A 22,418-nucleotide genomic window follows, 5' to 3' on the forward strand; every position below is an offset into this window, starting at 1 on the left:
GAGGTGAGGGGAGAGACTCTGTGAAATTTTTTGGAACCAGAGGGAGTGGCCTGACTTTACTGGAATCAGAAGGGAGTGACTGGACTTTATCTAGAGTTGGAAGGGAGTCATTTGTGATGAGGAGAAGCAACTTGCCTGTTGGAAATATTACAAATTTAGTATCTGAGGAGGTTGCTGTTGCTGTTACTTTAGGTGCGGAGCTGAGGGGTGGCTTCAGGAAAGGTCAGAACCTGGAGCTGTTGACAACAAGTTCAATGCTCAGATGATGGATGTGGAGGTGAGCCAGGTAAATGTCACTCAGGCACTTACCAGGGGCCCAGCACCATGCCTGGCCATGTCTGCCGTGGTGCTGCAGTTCACTACAGTGGGGAAGCCCTTCTGGGGGAATAGGCTGTGGAAAGAACATGGACAGTCCTGTACTTTCCTGGAAAGTTTGGAGAATGGTGGGACATCCGTCAGAGACCTCAGTGGCACTTCCATGGAGGATGCATGGAGACACAGGTCCTAATGTCTTCCATAATGTGAATATCTTCCCAGGTTCTTCCCCAGCTTTGGGTCCAGAAGGAGGAAGACCAGACAGTGACTGCCATGTTCAAGGCTATGTCATGGGCCTTTAGGGGTCTTCATTGCCCCCCCAGTTCCTCTCTCAGCAAAAATGTTTGGCAAAACAGCAGGTAAGAGCAGTGCCCTGGCTGATAAAGTGGCTGTGATCACTGGGTCCACAAGAGGATGAGTGAATGGGAGTCCCTAGCTGGCTTTTGACTAGGAGATGTCAGTGTCTTCATTCCAGAGTGGGCTCTGCAGTCAATGCCCATCTCACACATCCCTGCCCAATGCTCCCACCTCATCATACAGCTCTGGAATTTATAATTAACTCCAAATCTCAGCATCTCTCCTTAAAATATCTGGTTCCTGAGCTCTAAGAATGATGTAGTTGGAAAACCAGCTGTTTTCTGGGTCAATGAGAGCAGTGCTTGAATCTTGTCTACCTACCTACTGCCTCAGTAGTCCCAAGATATTTATTTTATTACCACTGGGACATCCCTCTCTCCCCATCTTCCATGCGGCTATGGCCTTTTAAGATCCTGGTCTAATAGGGAGAAACCTGAGACCTATTTGTCCCTCAGACTCAGGGGTTTCATTGACTGGAGGATGCCCACTGGCACCAGGGGAATGAGCAGGGCAATGTCTCAGGACCGGCTCAGGGAGTTTTCACAGGTGAATCTCTTCTCATTGTCACATTTCTTCCCATGTCCCTCCAATTCCACTCATCCTGTAACTGCCATCATAAGCTACAAGCTATGAGTCATTATCACTGGCAGGAGGCGGAGTTTCTGGTGTTGAGTGCTTCAGGGGCACGATCTTCCTTTTGACCTTTCATGGTCTATAACTTCACCAATTTAGACCATTGTATTTCAGAACTGTGTAATCATTCTAGACTTCCCAGATCTCCATGATGTTTTAAATCTTTGTGGGTGCTCCCAAGGCCTGACCTTCATAATAAGTGAATACCAATAAAACAAAATAGCATGAATACCAATAAGAAATTCCAAGCTACCCAGATAGTTTGTACAACGCAGAGGAAATGTGCCTTCTGCTCTTTCTTTATCACAGGGGTTTAGCCAGCCTTATCAAGAGTGCATCAGATCTCCTTAAAGTAAGGAAATGCAGAGGGCAGAATGTGTTCTTCACAATGAAAGTGTTTCAACTGCAGAGCGGAGGGAAGCTGTTAAGCTTAGAGAAACTGTAATTTATACTGGAGGCCTCTGGCTAGAACAAAAAGAAAATAAGCTGGGCCGTTAAAAAGATTCTTTACAATGTAGGCAGTGTACCCAGCAAGTTAACTGTTTTGATGAAACATTACTTTTTAAAAACTCCTTTAACAAAATTGATACGAACATTTCCTTATCTATAAAATATAATTATACATTAAGTTGTGAGAATTAAATGGGGTAGCCTTTGCGATGGCCTGATAAGTATTAGCCACTCAGTTCCTCTTCCCTGCTTAGAAGGATTTGGAGGTTGCTGTCAGACAACACTAGGGAACTCAATTTGTGTCTCAAGATCAGGCTTCCAGGAGGAGAGTGGGGAGGGCAGAAGCCATCACTCCATCTCTGCCCCTAGGATCCACTTTGCCATCGCTCGGCATCTTGTTCAAGATGGGGCCCACGTGGTTGTCAGTGGCCAGAAGCAACAGAACATGGGCTGGGCCATGGCCGCTCTGAGCATGGCAGGCACTGTGTGCCACCTGGGGAAGGCCGAGGATCGGGAGCGGCTGATGGTCCCGGTGAAGGGGCAGGCAGTGGGAGGAGGAGAAGACAGGGATACCCAGATCCAGCCCTGACATGGCTGGGGTCTCTAGCAATGTTATCTAGGTGAACAATGTGTGCAGCCCGGGACAGGGCCCTGCCCAGGGAATGAAGCAAATGGACAACCAGATGTGTCTGAGAAGAGATGTTCCTGGCAGGAGGGAGCTCACATGGGCTGGCCTAGAGCACTGCTAATCAAAGGGCAGCCTGGCCTGGGAGCTTGCTGGAGACCTGGAAGTTCAGATCTAGCTGAGGCTGCTTGAATGGAGGCTACCTTTCCACATCGTCTGCTAGTGATCTGTGTACTTGTTGAAGTTTGAGAGCACAGCTCTAGCGCACCCCCAGGTGCTGTGCTGGGGAGCCCACTGGGATAAGAGCTCTTCATGTGTGACCACCCTGGAAGGGATGAGTTGTGAGGCAGAATCTGAAAGAGTGTGCAGTGGGCAGCTGCATGTTGCAGAGAATGAATGGGCCCTTGATGTGAGACTGTGGGAGGAAGATTCCAGAGTGGAGGGAGAGGTGAGACAAAATTGATTAGAAATGTGGGAGGAGAGTGAAGATCTGGACTGGTCAGGGCCTGGGTGTCAATCAGGCATCACACAGGGGCAGGAATTTGATGCCTCCAAGGAGGTGAGAAACAAATATTTCACTCACATCTGATGGCCAGGATCTGCCAGCGCTCCAGGGATGCTGCAGAATGGCCTTGGGTAAGGGTTTGTCACTTTGCCCTGGGTTGTCACTACCTCTTCTCCCTTCCTCCACATCCTCTGTCATTTTCTCCACAGGCCCTGGAGCGCTGTGGAGGCGGTGACTGGTGTGCGTGGCAGAGGTCAATCCCTTGGTGGGGAGCACACTGGGAGCCATTGAGCTGGTCTGGGACAAGGTGAGGACCCGGGGTAGGATCACTTCCTGCCTGGCTCTCTGTCCTCCATTTCTGCACACATGCATGTGCACACAGAGTACCTCAGCTCCCACATGCCCTCTCTCCCCACCTCAATGCTGACTCTGATGGGTGGGGGCTGGGGCTCCCTGGGACAAGCTGCCCACCAGTAAGTTGAACAAGCACTGACCACGCCAAGCCTAGACCAGGCTCCAGCAGCCTCCTCTACCCTGACTCTCCTTGTGCCGGTCACTGCTACAAAGAGCTGAGAGGCCAGAGATTTCCTGGTCTATCCATGGCAAAGATCCTCCCTTGGCTCAGGTTTCTGAGGCTGTCTCAGTCTGGACTCACTGGCACCTGTTCCAGTCCCTTCATTCCTCCTGTCCCATGGGCCCCCTCTGGGCTATCACAGAGGCACCTCACTTGTTCACAGACACAGCTGAAAGAAGGGACCCCTGCCTAGGCCCACCATCCCACTCAATCAATAGCGCATTCCAGGGGCTCCCACTGCCTCTGCAGACCCCCTGCCCCTGCTGTCCTGATGGGCCCCCTTCGAGGGCTCAGTCCTGGTCTCCCACCTGACCCTGTTGGCAGAGACTGGGTCCTGTGATCTATGTGAGCCATCCCCTCCTCAGGGAGCCTTCATCCCACCGATCACCCCTCCCCTTCTCCTGGTGGAGTCCACCCCACCTTCTCTTTGTGGGTCTCACATTCCATGGCCTTCTAGACTCAACTTTCAATTCCCCTCCTCTCCCTTCGGCCACAATCAGGCTCTTCTGGTTAAAAAAAAAAATCCTGATTCCAAACCTTTCCTGACATAGACTAAATACTCAGTATGGATTCCCTTCTCTCACCACACCTACCTAATGGCACTCACTAAGTTACCCTGATTTCCCTCCCTCCCTTGTATTTTCCCAGCCTCCTCTCCAGAGGGCAATATTGACTGGGGAGAGGTTGTGTGGGGATCAATAGTGAGAGGGTCCCCTAAATCACAGATTATTTGTGGCTCCCCTATGACCTGGGCAGGACTGGAACCTCTGATCCCTTTTCCCTCACAGATAGTAAGGAACACAGTGTCCCAGCACTCACAGTCACAGGGCTTCATTCTTGCTCTGGCCACAGGTCTCCAAGTGACCAGTGAGATGGGCCCTGGACAGACCTCATCTCTCCCTGTCCCCTGCCCCTGGATTCTTTCTCATTTCAGATCCTGTGTGTGAACGTGAAGACCCCAGCCCTGCTGCTGAGCCAGCTGCTGCCCCACATGGAGAACAGGGGATGAGAGGGGCTAGTGGGCACCGAGGTCTAAGTGCATTGTTTATTTCTACCTCCCTGGAAGCACTTGGGCAGGGACTCAAGAAGTAGAGGATGGCAGGGGAGATGGTAGGTGTGTCCTTTGGGACATGTTCTCCATTTCCAGGCCTACCTTCTTCCTCATGGGATGTGGCAGTTGTGATGAAGATGAAGAGACACTTGCTGGGGAGGGGCAGGGCCTGCCTTCCAGGTCCTCAAAGGACATTTCACTGGCCCTTGTTTCTTTCATCCCAGGGAGTGGCACGGACCTTGCCCCTGCAGTGGCAGCTGCAGGGATGAAGGGGCCAGAGTGAAGTCACCCAGAGCCACCAGCTCCAGTTACTCTTGCCCTTGTCTGTGGGTATGTCATCTGTTTCCCTTCTGGTCAGAGGCCCTGTGGTTTTGCTTCTCCTCACCTTCCCAGGCAGAGCCTGGCTGTCCTGTGTCCCGTGGCTGCCCAGGGGCAGGCCAGGCTGGAACTCGTTAGTGATGCCCAGACCTCACGGGGGGTCTCTGGGACACATGAGTGTCACTTGGCTCTGCTCTCCAGGAGAGCTGCCCCTCAGCCTTGGGACCATGCCCCAAGGGATGCCACTTTGGCTGTGTGTATTGGGTGGCTTTGACCCCAGCAGTGGCCTCGGTATCCACTAATTTAGATGTCCAGCTTCCCTCTAGTGTTCCAAATAGTTCCCAAACTTTTATGCTTTCACCCTGAACCCTGAGCTGGTTTCCTCATAGCATGAAAATACAATTTCCTGGCTCACCTGGTCTCTTTATTGAACTTTCGTCTCTTCTCATCTCCCTTTCTTCTCACAGTGGAAGCTCTGTGGTTCTGGTCTCATCTATGGTGGCTTATGTGCCAATACCAGTGAGTGTCAGCCCCTCTGGATGCGGCTGGGTGAGGGTACCTGAAACTGGTTTCTTGTGAGGCCTTGCAGGGGTGTGTGGGAGAATTGGCTATTGATCCCAGATAAGACGGAGTTAAGATGTGTAAACACCAGGCCGGGTGTGGTGGCTCACACCTATAATTTCAGCACTTTGGGAGGCTGAGGCAGGTGAATTGCTTGAGCCCAGGAGTTCAAGACCAGCCTGGGCAGCATAGCGAGACCCCGTCTCTATTAAAAAGACCAAAATAAAAATTAAAAAAAAAGAGATATGTTAACACCAGCATAACACCCTGACTGCTACAGACCAGGTATAATTTCACTTTGTCATAATAGATCTAATACCCAAAGACATTAAGCCACGTGCCCAGGGTAAGAATAGTCAGTTTGCATTACTTCAAGGACTGGGTCCTGGGTCTCTTAATTCCCACTTCCTTCCTGAATGTTCAAAAGCACAGTGCAGCTTTCTCTGTGTCAAGCTTGGACACACATGGCAGCAGCTTGACCTTTCCCTAAGCCTGGAGGAGCCCTGCGATCTCGGAATTTCAGTCCTTGAAAATTATTATGGGGTGGTGAGGGTTGGGGGAAGGCATTTTAGTTTGGGGCTGGAGTCAGGCATGTCTTCTTAGTTTGTGACCCAGAGTCACAGCTTTGGTTTTTCAGGTAATTGTCCATCCCTGCATTGCCAATCCACAAAACAACCCTGCTGGGCCTAAGTCCCTGGCAATGGAGTTGGCTCCAAAAGACATCTGCGTAAACTGCCTGGTGCCAGGAATAATCAAGGCTGACTTTGTGCAAGTAGGGAGGGTCGCTGTGGCTCCTGTTCCCACTCCCTGCCCCCATGGTCCCACAGATCCCTTCGCCAGCAAAGCTTCCAGCTGAACTGAGGCCCACAGAGACCTGCACACTTAGGCTGGAGCCCCAGCCCAGGTTCGTCACTCAGAGGCTCTGGCCTTCAGCCTTTGGGACCCACAACCTCTCCCTTTCCTGTAGAAGCATGGGAGGGCTGTGTCCTTTCTGGGAGCAGACCAGAGTCCTTCTTCACCCTTCTCGCCCAAACAGGGGGGTCACCCTCCCACAGAGGACTTGGTCTGCCGTGGTGCTCTTCCCAACCCCCATCTCCTCCCTGCTACGAGCGCCCCCCAACATTCCCTGCTCCTGCCAACAATCCATCTGCCTAACATTGACCTGAAATCTTTCCTCAGGAGAAAACATTGCCATATTTGCTACCTGGCTTTAACAAAGTCCATGGATTGCAGCGGTAGGTGGGGCTTGGGACTTTAGTGGTCTGTGTTTACTTGAGGGAAAGTTTCAGGTTCAAGAAGGCATAGATCCTTGATCTTCTGGTCTACTAGCTGGCCCCCTCTTTGAAGTCTGAAGACATCACAGTCCTGGGCTGGAGGCTAGAGGGTGGGTGTGAGCCCCCCATGGAGGCTGGTAAGGTGTGAGTTGATTGGGGTCAATGCTGGGCACCCCTCTGGGGCAGTAGGACCTGAGGTCAGAGATTAACACTTCAAAGGCTGCACCCTCAGCTCTGCTCTCTTCCCTCAGGTTTGGGGAGCTGGAAGACTATGCAGGAACCATGTCCTTCCTGTCCTCTCCAGATGTGCTCCATCACCGGGGAGAACATCGTGGTGGCTGGCTACTCCCCTAAGCTGTGAAGAGAGTGTGAGACTAAGAGAGTGAGGCCACGGTCCTGAAGTGGAAAATGGGGGGCCTTAGGGAAATATGGAAGTGGGGAGCCTTAGGGTGTCATTAGGATCCAGGGCCATGTAAGGAAACTTGCTCAGGAAATGAGAAGGAAGGCAAGGTGTTTGAAACTTTTATTTTGGAAACAAACATGTTTGGCCACTTCTAATCTGGGCTCATTTCTGTTTGTCTGGTGATATATGAGCAGTCCCATTGGCCTAGAAGCTTCATCCCTGGCAGAGTCCCTTGCCTCATTCCCTAAGACTTTTTACCCCTCCCTGCTTTCCTTCATTCCTTTCCCATGAAATTATAAATTGGGCTGGATACTTTCCATCTGCCCCTCCAGATCCACTCTCCATGTGTCTTTTCTTCTCTGTGCCCTGAGAGGCTGACCTGCAGGGATGCTTCCACAGTCCCTTAACCTCTGGCTTCCAGTTGGGTTTGGTCAAGGGGAGGCACTCTTAGGAGATTGGAGGGCACAGGAGAGTGACGTCAGGGAATTTGTTTCTCAGGCTCCCTTACTGCCTGCTTACCCCGTGAGGGCAGTCTCTACTGAAGGCTATGGCTCTTGTCAGGCAGCACCTTCAACCCTCTTGTCCCTTCAGGCCTAGAGGTGGTAATGGCTCCCCGCTGTTGCTATCTCAGGAGTACTGCACTATACCTTGTTGGATGCACTAAACCCTGTCCACTTATTTGTAAGTAATTTTAAATTAAAATCTCCTTGATTATTCAGTTTGCGAATATCAATGTTGTTACCATATCTTTTCCTTAAGAAAACCATTTACTTACAGCTTATAGACAATAAATCAGATGCACTTCAAGCAAACTTTTCACTGAGTGTTAACAAATTTTTACATACATATGACCACTACCATAATAAAAATACAGAACATGCCATTGCTCCCCTCCAAGTTCTCTTGTGCCCCGTTCCATTGGACACCCCTGCCAATGGCCCAAGGCAACCATTGATCTTCTGTCATGATAGATTATATATTTTTTAGAGTTTTATATAAATGGAATCATATGGTTTATATGTACTCAATGTCTGGCTTCCTTTGCCTAGCATAATGCTTTTGAGATTTATATTTGTTGTTGTGTATTTCAGTAGTTCTTTCCGTTCTATTGCTTAACAATATTCCACTGTATGAATATACCACAATATCTTTGTTCACCTGCTGATGGACACTTGAGTTGTTTCCAGTTTTTGTTTATTATAATTATACGTTTTGTGACTATTCATGTTGAAGTCTTTGTGTGAGCATGTCTTCATTTTTCTATGGTAAACAGGAATGGAATTTTTATTTAAAAAATTCTTTGCTGATATTTTCTGTCTTTTCATTCATTGTGAGCATTTTAAAAACTGTATTTAGGATACTTATAATAGTTGCTTTGCAATTCTTATATGTTTGTTTCAACATTTGGTTCATTTCAGAGTTGGAATCAGCTGATATGCTTTTCTCTTGAATATGTGTTTCATCTCTTTGTTCTTTTGTTTTTTTCACATCCAGTGATCAATCTTTCGTTCTCTTATATTGACTTATTTTGTATTTGTATTCTGAGCATTATTAATTTTAAGTTGTGGATATTCTGGCATCTATTATTTTTTTCATGATGTGCAGTATCATTTATTTTTGCTGGCAAATGTTTGGATTAGATTTGACCCATAAACTCTATTTTTCTGGTGACAGTTCTGGTCTTGACTTACATCTTTGGTCTTTAGCCGAGCTGCTTTGAATCTATTCTTACATGCAGGGCTCAGGGGTAAATTAGGCACATAATTTGGGAATTCTCCTCTCTGGATCTTTCACTTCTAGGATTCTTACATTCATTTTAGTGGTCAGTTTCACTAGCTTCAGCTTTCTGTTTTCTCATCCAGAAAAAATGTAGCTTTTCTACTCATGCTCCTGTCACTTCATGGGTGTTATGGTAACTCCACTTAGCCCCAGGCTAAAAGTCACAAAGAAAGGAACTTTCTTAGTATGGCTCATCTTCTCCCCATTCCAACGATGTACTTCCCATCAGAGTCTGCCTTCTATTCACTCTCTAGTGACTTCAGGGAGTTGCTTTAAAAAAACATTATCTTCTGATGTTATTGTTGTTTTCTGTGGGACAGTCATCTGGTAGGTTCTTACCCCTTTATTCCTGGAAACAAACCTTCATTTTGTTTTTTATTTTTAAATGTTTAAAAAATACTTTTTTTTTTCAGATGTAGTTTCACTCTTGTTACCCAAGCTGGAGTGCAATGGTGCGATCTCGACTCACTGCAACCTCTGCCTCCTGGGTTCAAGCGATTCTCTTGCCTCAGCCTCCCGAGTAGCTGAGATTACAGGCGCGTGCCACCATGCCTGGCTAATTTTTTGCATTTTTAGTAGAAACAGGGTTTCACCATGTTAGCCAGGCTGGTCTTGAACTCCTGAGCTCAGGTGATCTGCCCCCCATCAGCCTCCCAAAGTGCTGGGATTACAGGTGTGAGCCATTGTGCTTGGCCATAAAATACTTAATTTTTAAGAGTAGTTTTAGGTTCAAAGCAAAACTGAGTAGAATGTATAGAGAGTTCCTATATATCTCCTGCTCACTACCCCCCAGCCTTCCCCACTATCAACATCTTATACCAGAATAGTACCTTTGTTACAATTGATGAACCTGCATTGACACGTCATTGTCACCCCAAGTCCATAGTTTACGTTAGAGTTCACTTGGTGTTGTACATTCTATGGGTTCGGACAATTACGTAATGACATATAGCTACCATTATAGTATCATACAGAATTGTTTCACTGTCCTAAAAATCTTCTGTGCTCCTTCTATTCATCTCTCCATCCTTGCTAAACTCTGGCAACCACTATTTTTTTTTTTACTGTCTCCTTAGTTTTGCTTTTTTCCATGGTGTCATATGGTTGGAATCATACAGTATGTGGCCTTTTCAGACTGTCTTCTTTCACTTAGTAATATACATTTAAGTGGTTCCTCTGTATATTTTTGTGGCTTGATAGATATTTCTTTTCAACACTGAATAATAGTCCATCATCCAGATGTACCACAGGACATCTTGGTTTGTTCCAAGTCTTGGCAATTACAAATAAAACTGCCGTAAACATTTGTGTGCAGTTTTTTTGTATGGACATAAGTTTGTAATTCATTTGGGTACATACCTAGGCCCATGTATTAGTCAACCTGGGCTGCTATAATAAAGTACCATAGACTGGGTGGCTTAAACAACAGACTTTTATTTTTCACTATTCTGGAGTCTGGGAAGTCCAAGATTAGGGAACCAGCATGGTCAGGTTCTTATGAGGGCCCACTTCCTGGCTTGGAGTGGTCTCATATGATGCAGAGAGAAAGCGTGCTCTCTGGTCTCTCTGCTGGGATGGCTGATTGGCTTTGTGGCACACACTCATACTAATCTCCTTATAAAATTGTGGTTTGGGCACACCCATGGTGCTCTCTGCAGTCTGGATAAGCTGAGAATTTTTCAAACTTTAAGTTCTGGTTCAAAATCAAGATGCTGCAGATTTGGTTCCTGGCCCTCTTCCTGGCTTGCAGATGGTTCACTTCTTGCTTGCAGAGAGAAAGCTCTGGTGTCTGCGTCTTCTTATAAGCACACTAATCCCATTATGGAGGGCCACCCTCATGACCTCATATAGACCTAATTACTTCTCAAAAGCCCTACCTCCAAATTCCATTACATTAAGGGTTAGGGCATCAACATATGAACTAGGGGGACATAAAAACATTCAGTTTATAACACAGCATGATTGCTAAACCATATGGTAAAAATATGTTTAGTTTTGTATTAAACAGCCAAACTGGCTGTTTGATGTTGTCAGTGTTTTGGATTCTAGCCATTCTAATAGGTGTTTAGTAGCATCTCATTGTTTTAATTTGCAATTCCCTAATCATATACGATATTGGCATCTTTTCATATGCTTATTTTCCATCTGTATATCATATTTGTAATATATCTGCTCAGCGAATTTGCCTATTTTTAATTTGGATTGTTCACTTTTTTATTGTTGACTTTTAAGAATTCTTTGTATATTTTACATACAGTCCCTCATTAGAAATTTGTATTGCAAATATTTTCTGCCAGTCTATGGCTTATCATTTTGTTCTCCTAAGTCCCTTTCAGTTTTGAAGGATATGTTTGCTTGCTATAAAATTCTAGGTTTATAATTTTTTTCTTTCAACATTTTAGAGAGATCATTTACTTGTCTTCTGGCTTGCATAATTTATAATGAGAAGTCTGTGTAATTCTTTTTTTTCCTTTGTATGTAATTTGTCTCCCCTACCCTCACCGTTCCCTCCTTGTGGCTGATTTTAAGATTTTAGTTTCTGTATTACTGGTTTTCAGCTGTTTTATTATGATGTGCCTTGGTTTTATTTTCCCACGTGTTTATTCCGCTTGGAGTTTATTTTCCCATGCTATATGAGTTTATAGTTTCTTCAAATTTGTAAGACTTCAGTCTTTATTTATACAATTATTTTTTGTTCTATCCTTTCCTCTCTTCTCCTTACATGGGACTCCAATTACTTGTCTATTACACCACTTCCTATTATCTCACAGGTAACTGAAACTCTCGAACTTTTTCTAGCCTTTTTCTCTCTGTGCTTCATTTTGAGTATATTCTACTGCTATGTCTTCAAGTTCACTGATCTTTTCTTCTGCCATGCCTAATTTGCTATGAATATTTGTATCTGAGATATTGTATTTTTCATCCCTGAAACTTCAAAGCTATATCTAACTTCAAGGAAGACTGGGAAATATATATTGTCCGTGTGATCAGGAAAAAAAGGAAAATAAATTTTGATGAAGCAACCAAACTCTGACATGGTGTCCCAGCTTGGATTCTTTAATCTTTCAATTCTTGCATAGTCTAGTCCCTGCTTTCCTCTCTGATTTCATCTTCTACTACATTCCCCTTCACTCACCATGCCCCAGTCACATTGGCACTCTTACAGTTCCTCACACAGAATCTTTTCATGTGCCTTTCCCTTTGCCTGGAATACTCTCCTTACCAAATCTTTTTTTTTTTTTTTTTTTTTTAAGTCACTTAAGTTTCAGACCAAATAGCACCCCCCATGAGACACCTTCCCTTGACCACCTTATATAAAGTTGCTCCCACCACAGTCACTTTCTATGACATAATCCTATTTTATTTTCTTCATAGCACTTTTAACTCTTTGACTTTATCATTTTTATTTGAGTGTTTGCTTGTTTTTTGTTTGTCTTGTTCACTCAAATGTAGGTTCCATAAGACCAGGCACCTTGTCAGTCTTGTTCATGGTTATCCACATTGCATGTAACAGGTGCTCAATAAATAGTTGTTGAACAAATGATCTGCCATCTCTATCTGGCTCAGTGATTCTCCTGCTCACATTTTCAGACTGAGGAAATCTTATGCTAGCCCCATAAATTGAACATGAGTCATTTTAGGGAGTGTCACAAATAAATGAAACACTTTCAGTTCTGAGTTGGAGGATATTTTTATTTCTCTGATGCATCACTCACCACTTGACTTCATTAATTCATAAATATTCTGCACTCTTATTATGTGTCTAGTATTTTCTAGGTAGAACAGAGAATAGAATGGTGAATGAGAAATACACAGTCTCTACGTATTATCATGGGGTTTATCTTCTGGTAGATAGATTTATGAGTGCCACATTCTCTTGGTTCCCCAATGATACTTCCAATTCATTACTTTTCCACTATCATGTATAAATGTGTTTCTCATAGGTTCATGCCCTTAGGCCTTCAACCGCTCATCACCATCCTCCATTTCTTCACCTGAGTGTGGGAGTCTCCACTGGAAGACCACTAGGATCACAGGGAGCATTCAATATTAGTTGAGGTCATATCTGTGGAACTTGAATTACGGAAAATGCTCCATAAATGTTTACTGAATAAAAAACATACCGCCATTCCTCTCATTCATGGAAAACTGGCTCACAAGATTCTTTTTTATCTGAACTCTTTTTTTTGGGCGGGGTGGCACTGATGAAATCTTTTTTTTTTAATTATATTTTAAGTTCTAGGGTACATGTGCACAATGTGCAGGCTTGTTACATAGGTGTACATGTGCCATGCTGGCCCACTGCACCCATCAACCCATCATTTATATTAGGTATTTCTCCCAATGCTATCCCTCCCCCCACCCTCCACCCCATGACAGGCCCTGGTGTGTGATGTTCCCCATCCTGTGTCCAAGTGTTCTCATTGTTCAATTCCCACCTATGAGTGAGAATATGCAGTGTTTGGTTTTCTGTCCTTGCGAGAGTTTGCTCAGAATGATGCTTTCCAGCTTCATCCATGTCCCTGTAAAGGACATGACTCATCCTTTTTTATGGCTGCATAGTATTCCATGGTGTATATGTGCCACATTTTCTTAATCCAGTCTATCACTGATGGACATTTGGGTTGGTTCCAAGACTTTGCTATTGCGAATAGTGCCACAATAAACATACATGTGCATGTGTCTTTATAGTAGCATGATCTATAATCCTTTGGGTATATACCCAGTAATGAGATCTCTGGGTCAAATGGTATTTCTAGCTCTAGGTCTTTGAGGAATCACCACATGGTCTTCCACAATGGTTGAACTAGTTTACACTCCCACCAACAGTGTAAAAGCATTCCTATTTCTCCACATCCTCTCCAGCACCTGTTGTTTCCTGACTCTTTAATGATCACCATTCTAACTGGTATGGGATGGTATCTCATTGTGGTTTTTATTTGCATTTCTCTGATGACCAGTGATGATGAGCATTTTTTCATGTGTCTGTTGGCTGCATAAATGTCTTCTTTTGAGAAGTGTCTGTTCATATCCTTTGCCAACTTTTTGATGGGGTTGTTTGTTTGTTTCTTGTAAATTTGTTTAAGTTCTTTGTAGATTCTGGATATTAGCCCTTTGTCAGATGGGTAGATTGCAAACATTTTCTCCCATTCTGTAGGTTGCCCGTTCACCCTGACGGTAGTTTCTTTTGCTGTGCAGAAGCTCTTTAGTTTAATTAGATCCCATTTGTCTATTTTGGCTTTTGTCATCATTGCTTTTGGTGTTTTAGTCATGAAGTCCTTGCCTATGCCTGTGTCCTGAATGGTATTGCCTAGGTTTTCTTCTAGGGTTTTTATGGTTTTAGGTCTAACATTTAAGTCTTGAATCCATCTTGAATTAATTTTTGTATAAGTTGTAAGGAAGGGATCTAGTTTCAGCTTTCTACGTATGGCTAGCAAGATTCCCCAGCACCATTTATTAAATAGGGAATCGTTTCCCCATTTCTTGTTTTTGTGAGGTTTGTCAAGGATCAGATGGTTGTAGATGTGTGGTGTTATTACTGAGACCTCTGTTCTGTTCCATTGGTCTGTAGTTCTGTTTTGGTACCAGTACCATGCTGTTTTGGTTACTGTAGGCTTGTAGTATAGTTTGAAGTCAGGGAAAGTGATGCCTCCAGTTTTGTTCTTTTGGCTTAGGATTGTCTTGGTAATGCAGGCTCTTTTTGGTTCCATATGAACGTTAAAGTAGTTTTTTCCAATTCTGTGAAGAAAGTCATTGGTAGCTTGATGGGGATGGCATTGAATCTATAAATTACCTTGGGCAATATGGCCATTTTCACAATATTGATTCTTCCTGTCCATGAGCATGGAATGTTCTTCCATCTGTTTGTGTCCTCTTTTATTTTGTTGAGCAGTGGTTTGTAGTTCTCCTTGAAGAGGTCCTTCACATCCCTTGTAAGTTGGATTCCTAGGTATTTTATTCCTTTGAAGCAATTGTGAATGGGAGTTCACTCATGATTTGGCTCTCTGTTTGTCTGTTATTGGTGTATAAGAATGCTTGTGATTTTTGCACATTGATTTTGTATCCTGAGACTTTGCTGAAGTTGCTTATCAGCTTAAGGAGATTTTGGGCTGAGACCATGCAGTTTTCTAAATATACAATCATGTCATCTGCAAACAGGGACAATTTGACTTCCTCTTTTCCTAATTGAATACCCTTTATTTCCTTCTCCTGCCTGATTGCCCTGGCCAGAACTTCCAACACTGTTGAATAGGAGTGGGGAGAGAGGGCATCCCTGTCTTGTGCCAGTTTTCAAAGGGAATGCTTCCAGTTTTTGCCCATTCAGTATGATATTGGCTGTGGGTTTGTCATAAATAGCTCTTATTATTTTGAGATACGTCCCATCAATACCTAATTTATTGAGAGTTTTTAGCATGAAGGGCTGTTGAATTTTGTCAAAGGCCTTTTCTGCATCTATTGAGATAATTATGTGGTTTTTGTCTTTGGTTCTGTTTGTGTGATGGATTACATTTATTGATTTGTGTATGTTGAACCAGCCTTGCATCCCAGGGATGAAGCCAACTTGATCATGGTGGATAAACTTTTTGATGTGCTGCTGGATTCGGTTTGCCAGTAGTTTACTGAGGATTTTTGCTTTGATGTTCATCAGGGATATTGGTCTAAAATTCTCTTTTTTTGTTGTGTCTCTGCCAGGTGTTGGTATCAGGATGATGCTGGCCTCATCAAATGAGTTAGGGAGGATTCCTTCTTTTTCTATTAATTGGAATATTTTCAGAAGGAATGGTACCAGCTCCTCTTTGTACCTCTGGTGGAATTCGGCTATGAATCCATCTGGTCCTGGACTTTTTTTGGTTGGTAGTCTATTAATTATTGCCTTAATTTAAGAGCTTGTTATTGGTCTATTCAGAGATTCAATTTCTCCCTGATTTAGTCTTGGGAGGGTGCATGTGTCTTGGAATTTATCTCTTTCTTCTAGGTTTTCTAGTTTACTTGCGTAGAGGTGTTTATAGTATTCTCTGACAGTAGTTTGTATTTCTGTGGGATGGGTGGTAATATCCCCTTAATCATTTTTTATTGCATCTGTTTGATTCTTCTCTCTTTTCTTCTTTATTAGTCTTGCTGGCAGTCTATCAATTTTGTTGATATTTCAAAAAACCAGCTCCTGGATTCATTGATCTTTTGAAGGGTTTTTTGTGCCCCTATCTCCTTCGGTTCTGCTCTGATCTTTGTTATTTCTTGCCTTCTGCTAGCTTTTGACTGTGTTTGCTCTTGTTCTCTAGTTCTTTTAATTGTGATGTTAGGGTGCCAATTTTAGATCTTTCCTGCTTTCTCTTGTGGGCATTTAGTGCTATAAATTTCCCTGTACACACTGCTTTAAATGTGTCCCAGAGATTCTGGTACATTGTGTCTTTGTTCTCATTGGTTTCAAAGAACATCTTTATTTCTACCTTCATTTCGTTATGTACCCAGTAGTCATTCAGGAGCAGGTTGTTCAGTTTCCATACAGTTGTGCAGTTTTGAGTGAGTTTCTTAATCCTGAGTTCTAATTTCATTGCAATGTGGTCTAAGAGACAGTTTGTTTTGATTTCTATTCTTTTACATTTGCTGAGGAATGCTTTACTTCCAAGTATGTGGTCAATTTTGGAATAAGTGCAATGTGGTGCTGAGAAGAATGTATATTCTGTTGATTTGGGGTGGAAAGTTCTGTAGGTGTCTATTAGTTCTGCTTGGTGCAGAGCTCAGTTCAATTCCTGGATATCCTTGTTAACCTTCTGTCTCATTGATCTGGCTAATATTGACAGTGGGGTGTTAAAGTCTTCTATTATTATTGTGTGGCAGTCTAAGTCTCTTTGTAGGTCTGTAAGGACTTGCTTTATGAATCTGGGTGCTCCTGTATTGGGTGCATATATATATATATGATAGTTAGCTCTTTTTGTTGGAATGGTAAAGGGAATTGATCCCTTTACCGTTATGTAATGCCCTTCTTTGTCTCTTTTGATCTTTGTTGGTTTAAAGTCTGTTTTATCAGAGACTAGGATTGCAACTCCTGCTTTTTTGTTTTGTTTTGTTTTCCATTTGCTTAGTAGATCATCCTCTGTCCCTTTATTTTGAGCCTATATGTGTCTCTACACATGAGATGGATCTCCTGAATACAGCACATTGATGGGTCTTGACTTTTTATCCAATTTGCCAGTCTGTGTCTTTTAATTGGGGCATTTAGCCCACTTATATTTAAGGTTAATATTGTTATGTGTGAATTTGAACCTGTCATTATGATGTTAGCTGGTTATTTTGCCCGTTAGTTGGTGCTGTTTCTTCCTAGCATAGATGATCTTTACAATTTGGCATGTTTCTGCCATGGCTTGTACCTGTTGTTCCTTTCTACATTTAGTGCCTCCTTCAGGAGCTCTTGTAAGGCAGGCCTAGTGGTGACAAAATCTCTCAGCATTTGCTTGTCTGTAAAGGATTTTATTTCTCCTTCACTTATGAAGCTTAGTTTGACTGGATATGAAATTCTGGGTTGAAAATTCTTTTCTTTAAGAATGCTGAATATTGGCCTCCACTCTTTTCTGGCTTGTAGAGTTTCTGCCAAGAGATCTACTGTTAATCTGGTGGGCTTCCCTTTGTGGGTAACCTGACCTTTCTCTCTTGCTGCCCTTAACATTTTTTCCTTCATTTTAACCTTGGTGAATCTGACAATTATGTGTCTTGGGATTGCTTTTCTTGAGGAGTATCTTTGTGGTGTTCTCTGTATTTCCTGAACTTGAATATTAGCCTGCCTTGCTGGGTTGGGAAGTTCTCCTGGATAATATCCTGAAGAGTGTTTTCCAGCTTGGTTCCATTCTCCCCGTCACTTTCAGGAACACCAATCCAATGTAGATTTGATCTTTTCACATGGTTCCATATTTCTTGCAGGCTTTGTTCATTTCTTGTTACTCCTTTCTTCTCGCTTTATTTCATTAATTTGACCTTCAATCACTGATGCCCTTTCTTCAACTTGATCGCATCAGCTATTGAAGCTTATGCATGTGTCATGTAGTTCTTATGCAATGGTTTTCAGCTCCATCAGGTCTTTTAAGGTCTTGTCTTCACTGTTTCTTCTAGTTAGCCATTCGTCTAATCTTTTTTCAAGGTTTTTAGCTTCTTTGGGATGGGTTCGAACATCCTCCTTTAGCTTGGAGAACTTTGTTATTACCAACTTTCCGAAGCCTACTTCTGTCAGCTCATCAAAGTCATCCTCCATCCAGCTTTGTTCCATTACTGGTGAGGAGTTGTGATCCTTTGGAGGAGAAGCATTTCTCTGGTTGTTAGAATTTTGAGCTTTTCTGCTCTGGTTTCTCCCCATCTTTGTGGTTTGTTTTTTTTAATTATACTTTAAATTTTAGGTTACATGTGCACAACGTGCAGGTTTGTTACATATATATACATGTGCCATGTTGGTGTGCTGCACCCATTAACTCATCATTTAACATTAGGTATATCTCCTAATGCTATCCCTCCCTCCTCCCCCCACCCCACAACAGGCCCGGGTGTGTGATGTTCCCCTTCCTCTGTTCGTATCCACCTTTGGTCTTTGATGTTGGTGACCTACAGATGGGGTTTTGGTGTGGATGTTCTTTTTGTTGATGTTAATGCTGTTCCTTTTTGTTTGTTAGTTTTCCTTCCAACAGTCAGGTCCCTCAGCTGCAGGTCTGTTGGAGTTTGCTGGAGGTCCACTCCAGACCTTGTTTTCCTGGGTATCACCAGTGGAGGCTGCAGAACAGCAAATATTGCAGAACAGCAAATATTGCTGCCTGATCCTTCCTCTTGAAGCTTCATCCCAGAGGGGCATCCGCCTGTATAAGGTGTCATTTAGCCCCTACTGGGAGGTGTCTCCCAGTTAGGCTACACAGGGTTCAGGGACCCACTTGAGGAGGCAGTCTGCCCATTCTCAGAGCTCAAACACAGTGCTGCGAGAACCACTGCTCTCTTCGGAGCTGTCAGACAGGGATGCTTAAGTCTGCAGAAGTTTCTACTGCCTTTTGTTCAGCTATGCTCTGCCCCCAGAGGTGGAATCTACAGAGGCAACAGGCCTTGCTGAGCTGTGGTGGGCTCTGGCCAGTTTGAGCTTCCTTGGCTGTTTTGTTTACCTACTCAAGACTCAGCAATGACGAACACCCCTCCCCCTTCCAGGCTGCTGCCTCGCAGGTCAATCTGAGACTGCTGTGCTAGTAGTGAACAAGGCTCCATGGGCATGGGACCTGCCGAGCCCGGTGCAGGATATAATCTCCTGGTGTGCCGTTTGCTATGACCATTGGAAAAGTGCAGTATTTGGGCAGGAGTATCCTGATTTTCCAAGTACAGTCTGTCACAGCTTCCCTTGGCTAGGAAACAGAAATCCCCCAACCTCTTGTGCTCCCGGGTAAGGTGATGCCCTGCCCTATTTTGGCTTGCCTTTTGTGGGCTGCACCCACTGTCCAACCAGTCCCAATGAGATGAACCAAGTACCTCAGTTGGAAATTCAGAAATCACCCATCTTCTGTGTCAATCACGCTGGGAGCTGCAGACTGGAGCTGTTCCTATTCGGCCATCTTGAAATGGAATTCCTACCTGAAGTGTTATCTTCATCCTGGGTAAATTGTTTGTTCAACTAATTTAATATTTAGCCTTATTATTTTTTGACATCCTCGGATCCAGTGAGCTTCAGCTCAACTTCACTTCAGCCACTTCCAATTGTGTTGGTGACTTAGACTTGTCATCACCCAGGTCCCTTCTATCTTGAAATATTAAATGTATACATCCTACTCTCTGGCTGCAAATTCTTGCTTTTCCACTGGTTTCTGCTCTATTTCCTCTTACATCAGCTCTTCAACATTATGGAGAATTCTTGTTCCCTGACCTCTCCGTATTGTCCTAATCTGTAAATCCCTCTCTCATTTTATTTCCTTCTTTATATAGCCTAGACTGCACAATATATCCCTTCAGTTACTGTCTTGTAAGTTCTTTAATTGCTTTCCTCACTTCTTTTTCACTGTACCCCATTGGGAGAATATGTGTGCCTGATCAATCCAAATTTCTTTTCTTCCATAGCTAAGTTGTGGAAAGTTGTAGAAATTCTCTTAGTGAATTTGGCTTTTAATGTAAATTGACTTTTGATATCACTTGTCACCTTTTCCACATGATCCTACTCAGGACCACTTCCCTTCCCCATCAACACATATTTAAACCACCAATTTTATTAGTTTGCTAAAGCTCTGTCTTTTTTTTTTTGAGATGGAGTCTCACTATGTCACCAGGCTGGAGTGCAGTCTGCGATCTCAGCTTACTGCAACCTCTGCCTCCCAGGTTCAAGCCATTCTCCTGCCTCAGCCTCCCAAGCAGCTGAGACTATAGGCATGCGCCACCACACCCAGCTAATTTTTTTGTATTTTTAGTAGAGACGGGGTTTTACCATGGTGGCCAGAATGGTCTCAATCTCTTGACCTCGTGATCCACCCATCTCGGCCTCTGGAAGTGCTGGGATTACAGGCATGAGCCACCATGCCTGGCCCAACTAAAGCTCTGTCTTAGTCCATTTTCTGTTGCTATTAACAGAATACCACAGACTAGTAATTTATTTTAAAAAGAAGTTTATTTCTTCCAGTTCTGGAGGCTGGGAAGTCCACACTTGAGGGGCAACATCTGGCGAGGGCCTTCTTATTGCATCATAACAAGATAGAGGGCATTACCTGTCAAGGGGGCAAGAGTATGTCAGCTCAGGTCTTTTTTCTTCTCTTTATAAAGCCACCAGTCCCATCATGGAGGCAAAACTTGATAAATTTATCTCATCCTAATTTTCTCTCAAGGCCTCAGCTCCAAATGCCATAAACATATGAATTTGGGGATTTAAGTTCCAACAAATAAAATTTAGGAGACACATTCAAACCATAGCAGGTTACCATAACAGAGCACCATAATCTGAGTAGCTTAAACAACATACATTTATTTTCTCACAGTTCTGGAAGCTAGAAGTTCAGGATCAGGGTGTTTTCAGGGTTCATTTCTTCTGAGGCCTCTCTCTTTGGCTTCTAGATGGCCATCTTCTCCCTTTGTCTTCATATGGTTTTTCCTCATGTGTGTCTACATCCTAATCTCTTCTTCTTATAAGGGCATTGGTTATATTAGATTAGGGCCCACCTCAATGTCCTCATTTAACAATCATTACCTCTTTGAAGACCCCACCTCCAAATACCTCACATTCTGAGGTACTTGGGGTTAGGCTTTCAATGTATGAATTGGTGGCAGGGGTTAGGGATTGGTAGATAGACACAATTCAGCCCAGGACAGTCTTCTCAAGCCTGCTCCTTCCCCACCTCACTCTCCCTCTTCATAGAGGAGACAGAAATAATTATCTGGCATCTCCCACTGCCTTATAAATCTGTCTGTGAAGAGTTCTCTTCTTTCCTCACCCCCTCCAATTGAGGCAGAAATTTAAAAATAAATATGCATTCATTCGCTCTAAAAGTAACAGGCAAGGCAAGGGTTAAAAAGAAAAAAACAAGTTTTCCTCTGCCTAGCAGAGGAAAGTGCAGCAAGCTCACTTCAAGGGCAGTTATAAGATAATACTGTTTGAGAAGCCAAGGCCAAAGGAATGGACTCCAGACACCCCCCAGCTCTAGAGCAAGGTCGAAGGAAAAAAAAAGAAAGACAAATTCTTTTACTGTTACTCCTTTCCCAGGCTTCTTAAGCATGATTATGTTTTACAAATGTCTGTATTTAGCCAATTGTTGTTTTTCTTTCAATGCAGCTACAAGGCCACCAGCTATGCAAGGCCACAAGTGATGCTATGCTATAGATTATATGACCTATCATTTGGTTAACTGCTTTTGTTTTATTTATTGTAAGTCCACTTATAAAAACCCGACTCTGTCTTTGTTTAATGCTCAGCTTTTTGGATGTGAGTCCGCTGAGCCAGTGTGTACCTAAAATAAACAATCCTCCTATACTCTCATATCAGTCTCTCTGGTCCTCAGTTTCCCACCACACCATAAGTGAAGGCTATTACTGTGCTTTGAATATTTGCGTGCCTCAAGAATTCATGTTGAAACTTAGTCCCCACTGCAACAGTGTTATGAGGCAGGACCTTTAGGAGGTGATTAGGTCATGAGGATTCCACTGTCATGAATGGGATTAATGCCTTTTTAAAAGGGTTTGAAGTAGTGAGTTCCTCCCTTCCATCTCTTCTGTCATGTGTGGACACGGTGTTTGTCCCCTCCAGAGGTAGCAGCAACTTGGACACAGAGAGTAAGCCCTTACCAGACACCAAATTCACTGGCTCCCTGATAGTGGGCTTCCAAGTTCCCAGAACTGTGAGATAATAAATTTCTGCTGTTTAAAAATTACCCATTCTAAGGTCTTTTGTGATAGCAGCAGGAATGGACTAAGACATAAATTGGTGCCAATGAAGCAGGAAATTTCCCTGACCTTTTCGTGGGCAGGAACTGGAGTGCATAGGCACTAGAAATAGCGAGCGGCTTTGGTGCCAGCAGAGTGGACTCCACTTGCTTGGTCCCACTGCATTCCACCCCTCACAGAAGGGGGAGCACAGGTGAGT

The 22,418-nt window shown here is 43.8% G+C and overlaps 1 pseudogene; it reads left to right on the forward strand.

Annotated features, from left to right (window-relative positions):
- The first annotated feature begins 265 nt into the window (after positions 1–265).
- On the forward strand, positions 266–7,054 carry LOC100449557 (dehydrogenase/reductase SDR family member 2, mitochondrial-like; annotated as a pseudogene).
- The last annotated feature ends 15,364 nt before the right edge of the window (positions 7,055–22,418 follow it).

Source organism: Pongo abelii, chromosome 15 (assembly GCF_028885655.2).
Source record: "Pongo abelii isolate AG06213 chromosome 15, NHGRI_mPonAbe1-v2.0_pri, whole genome shotgun sequence".
Classification (NCBI taxonomy): domain Eukaryota; kingdom Metazoa; phylum Chordata; class Mammalia; order Primates; family Hominidae; genus Pongo; species Pongo abelii.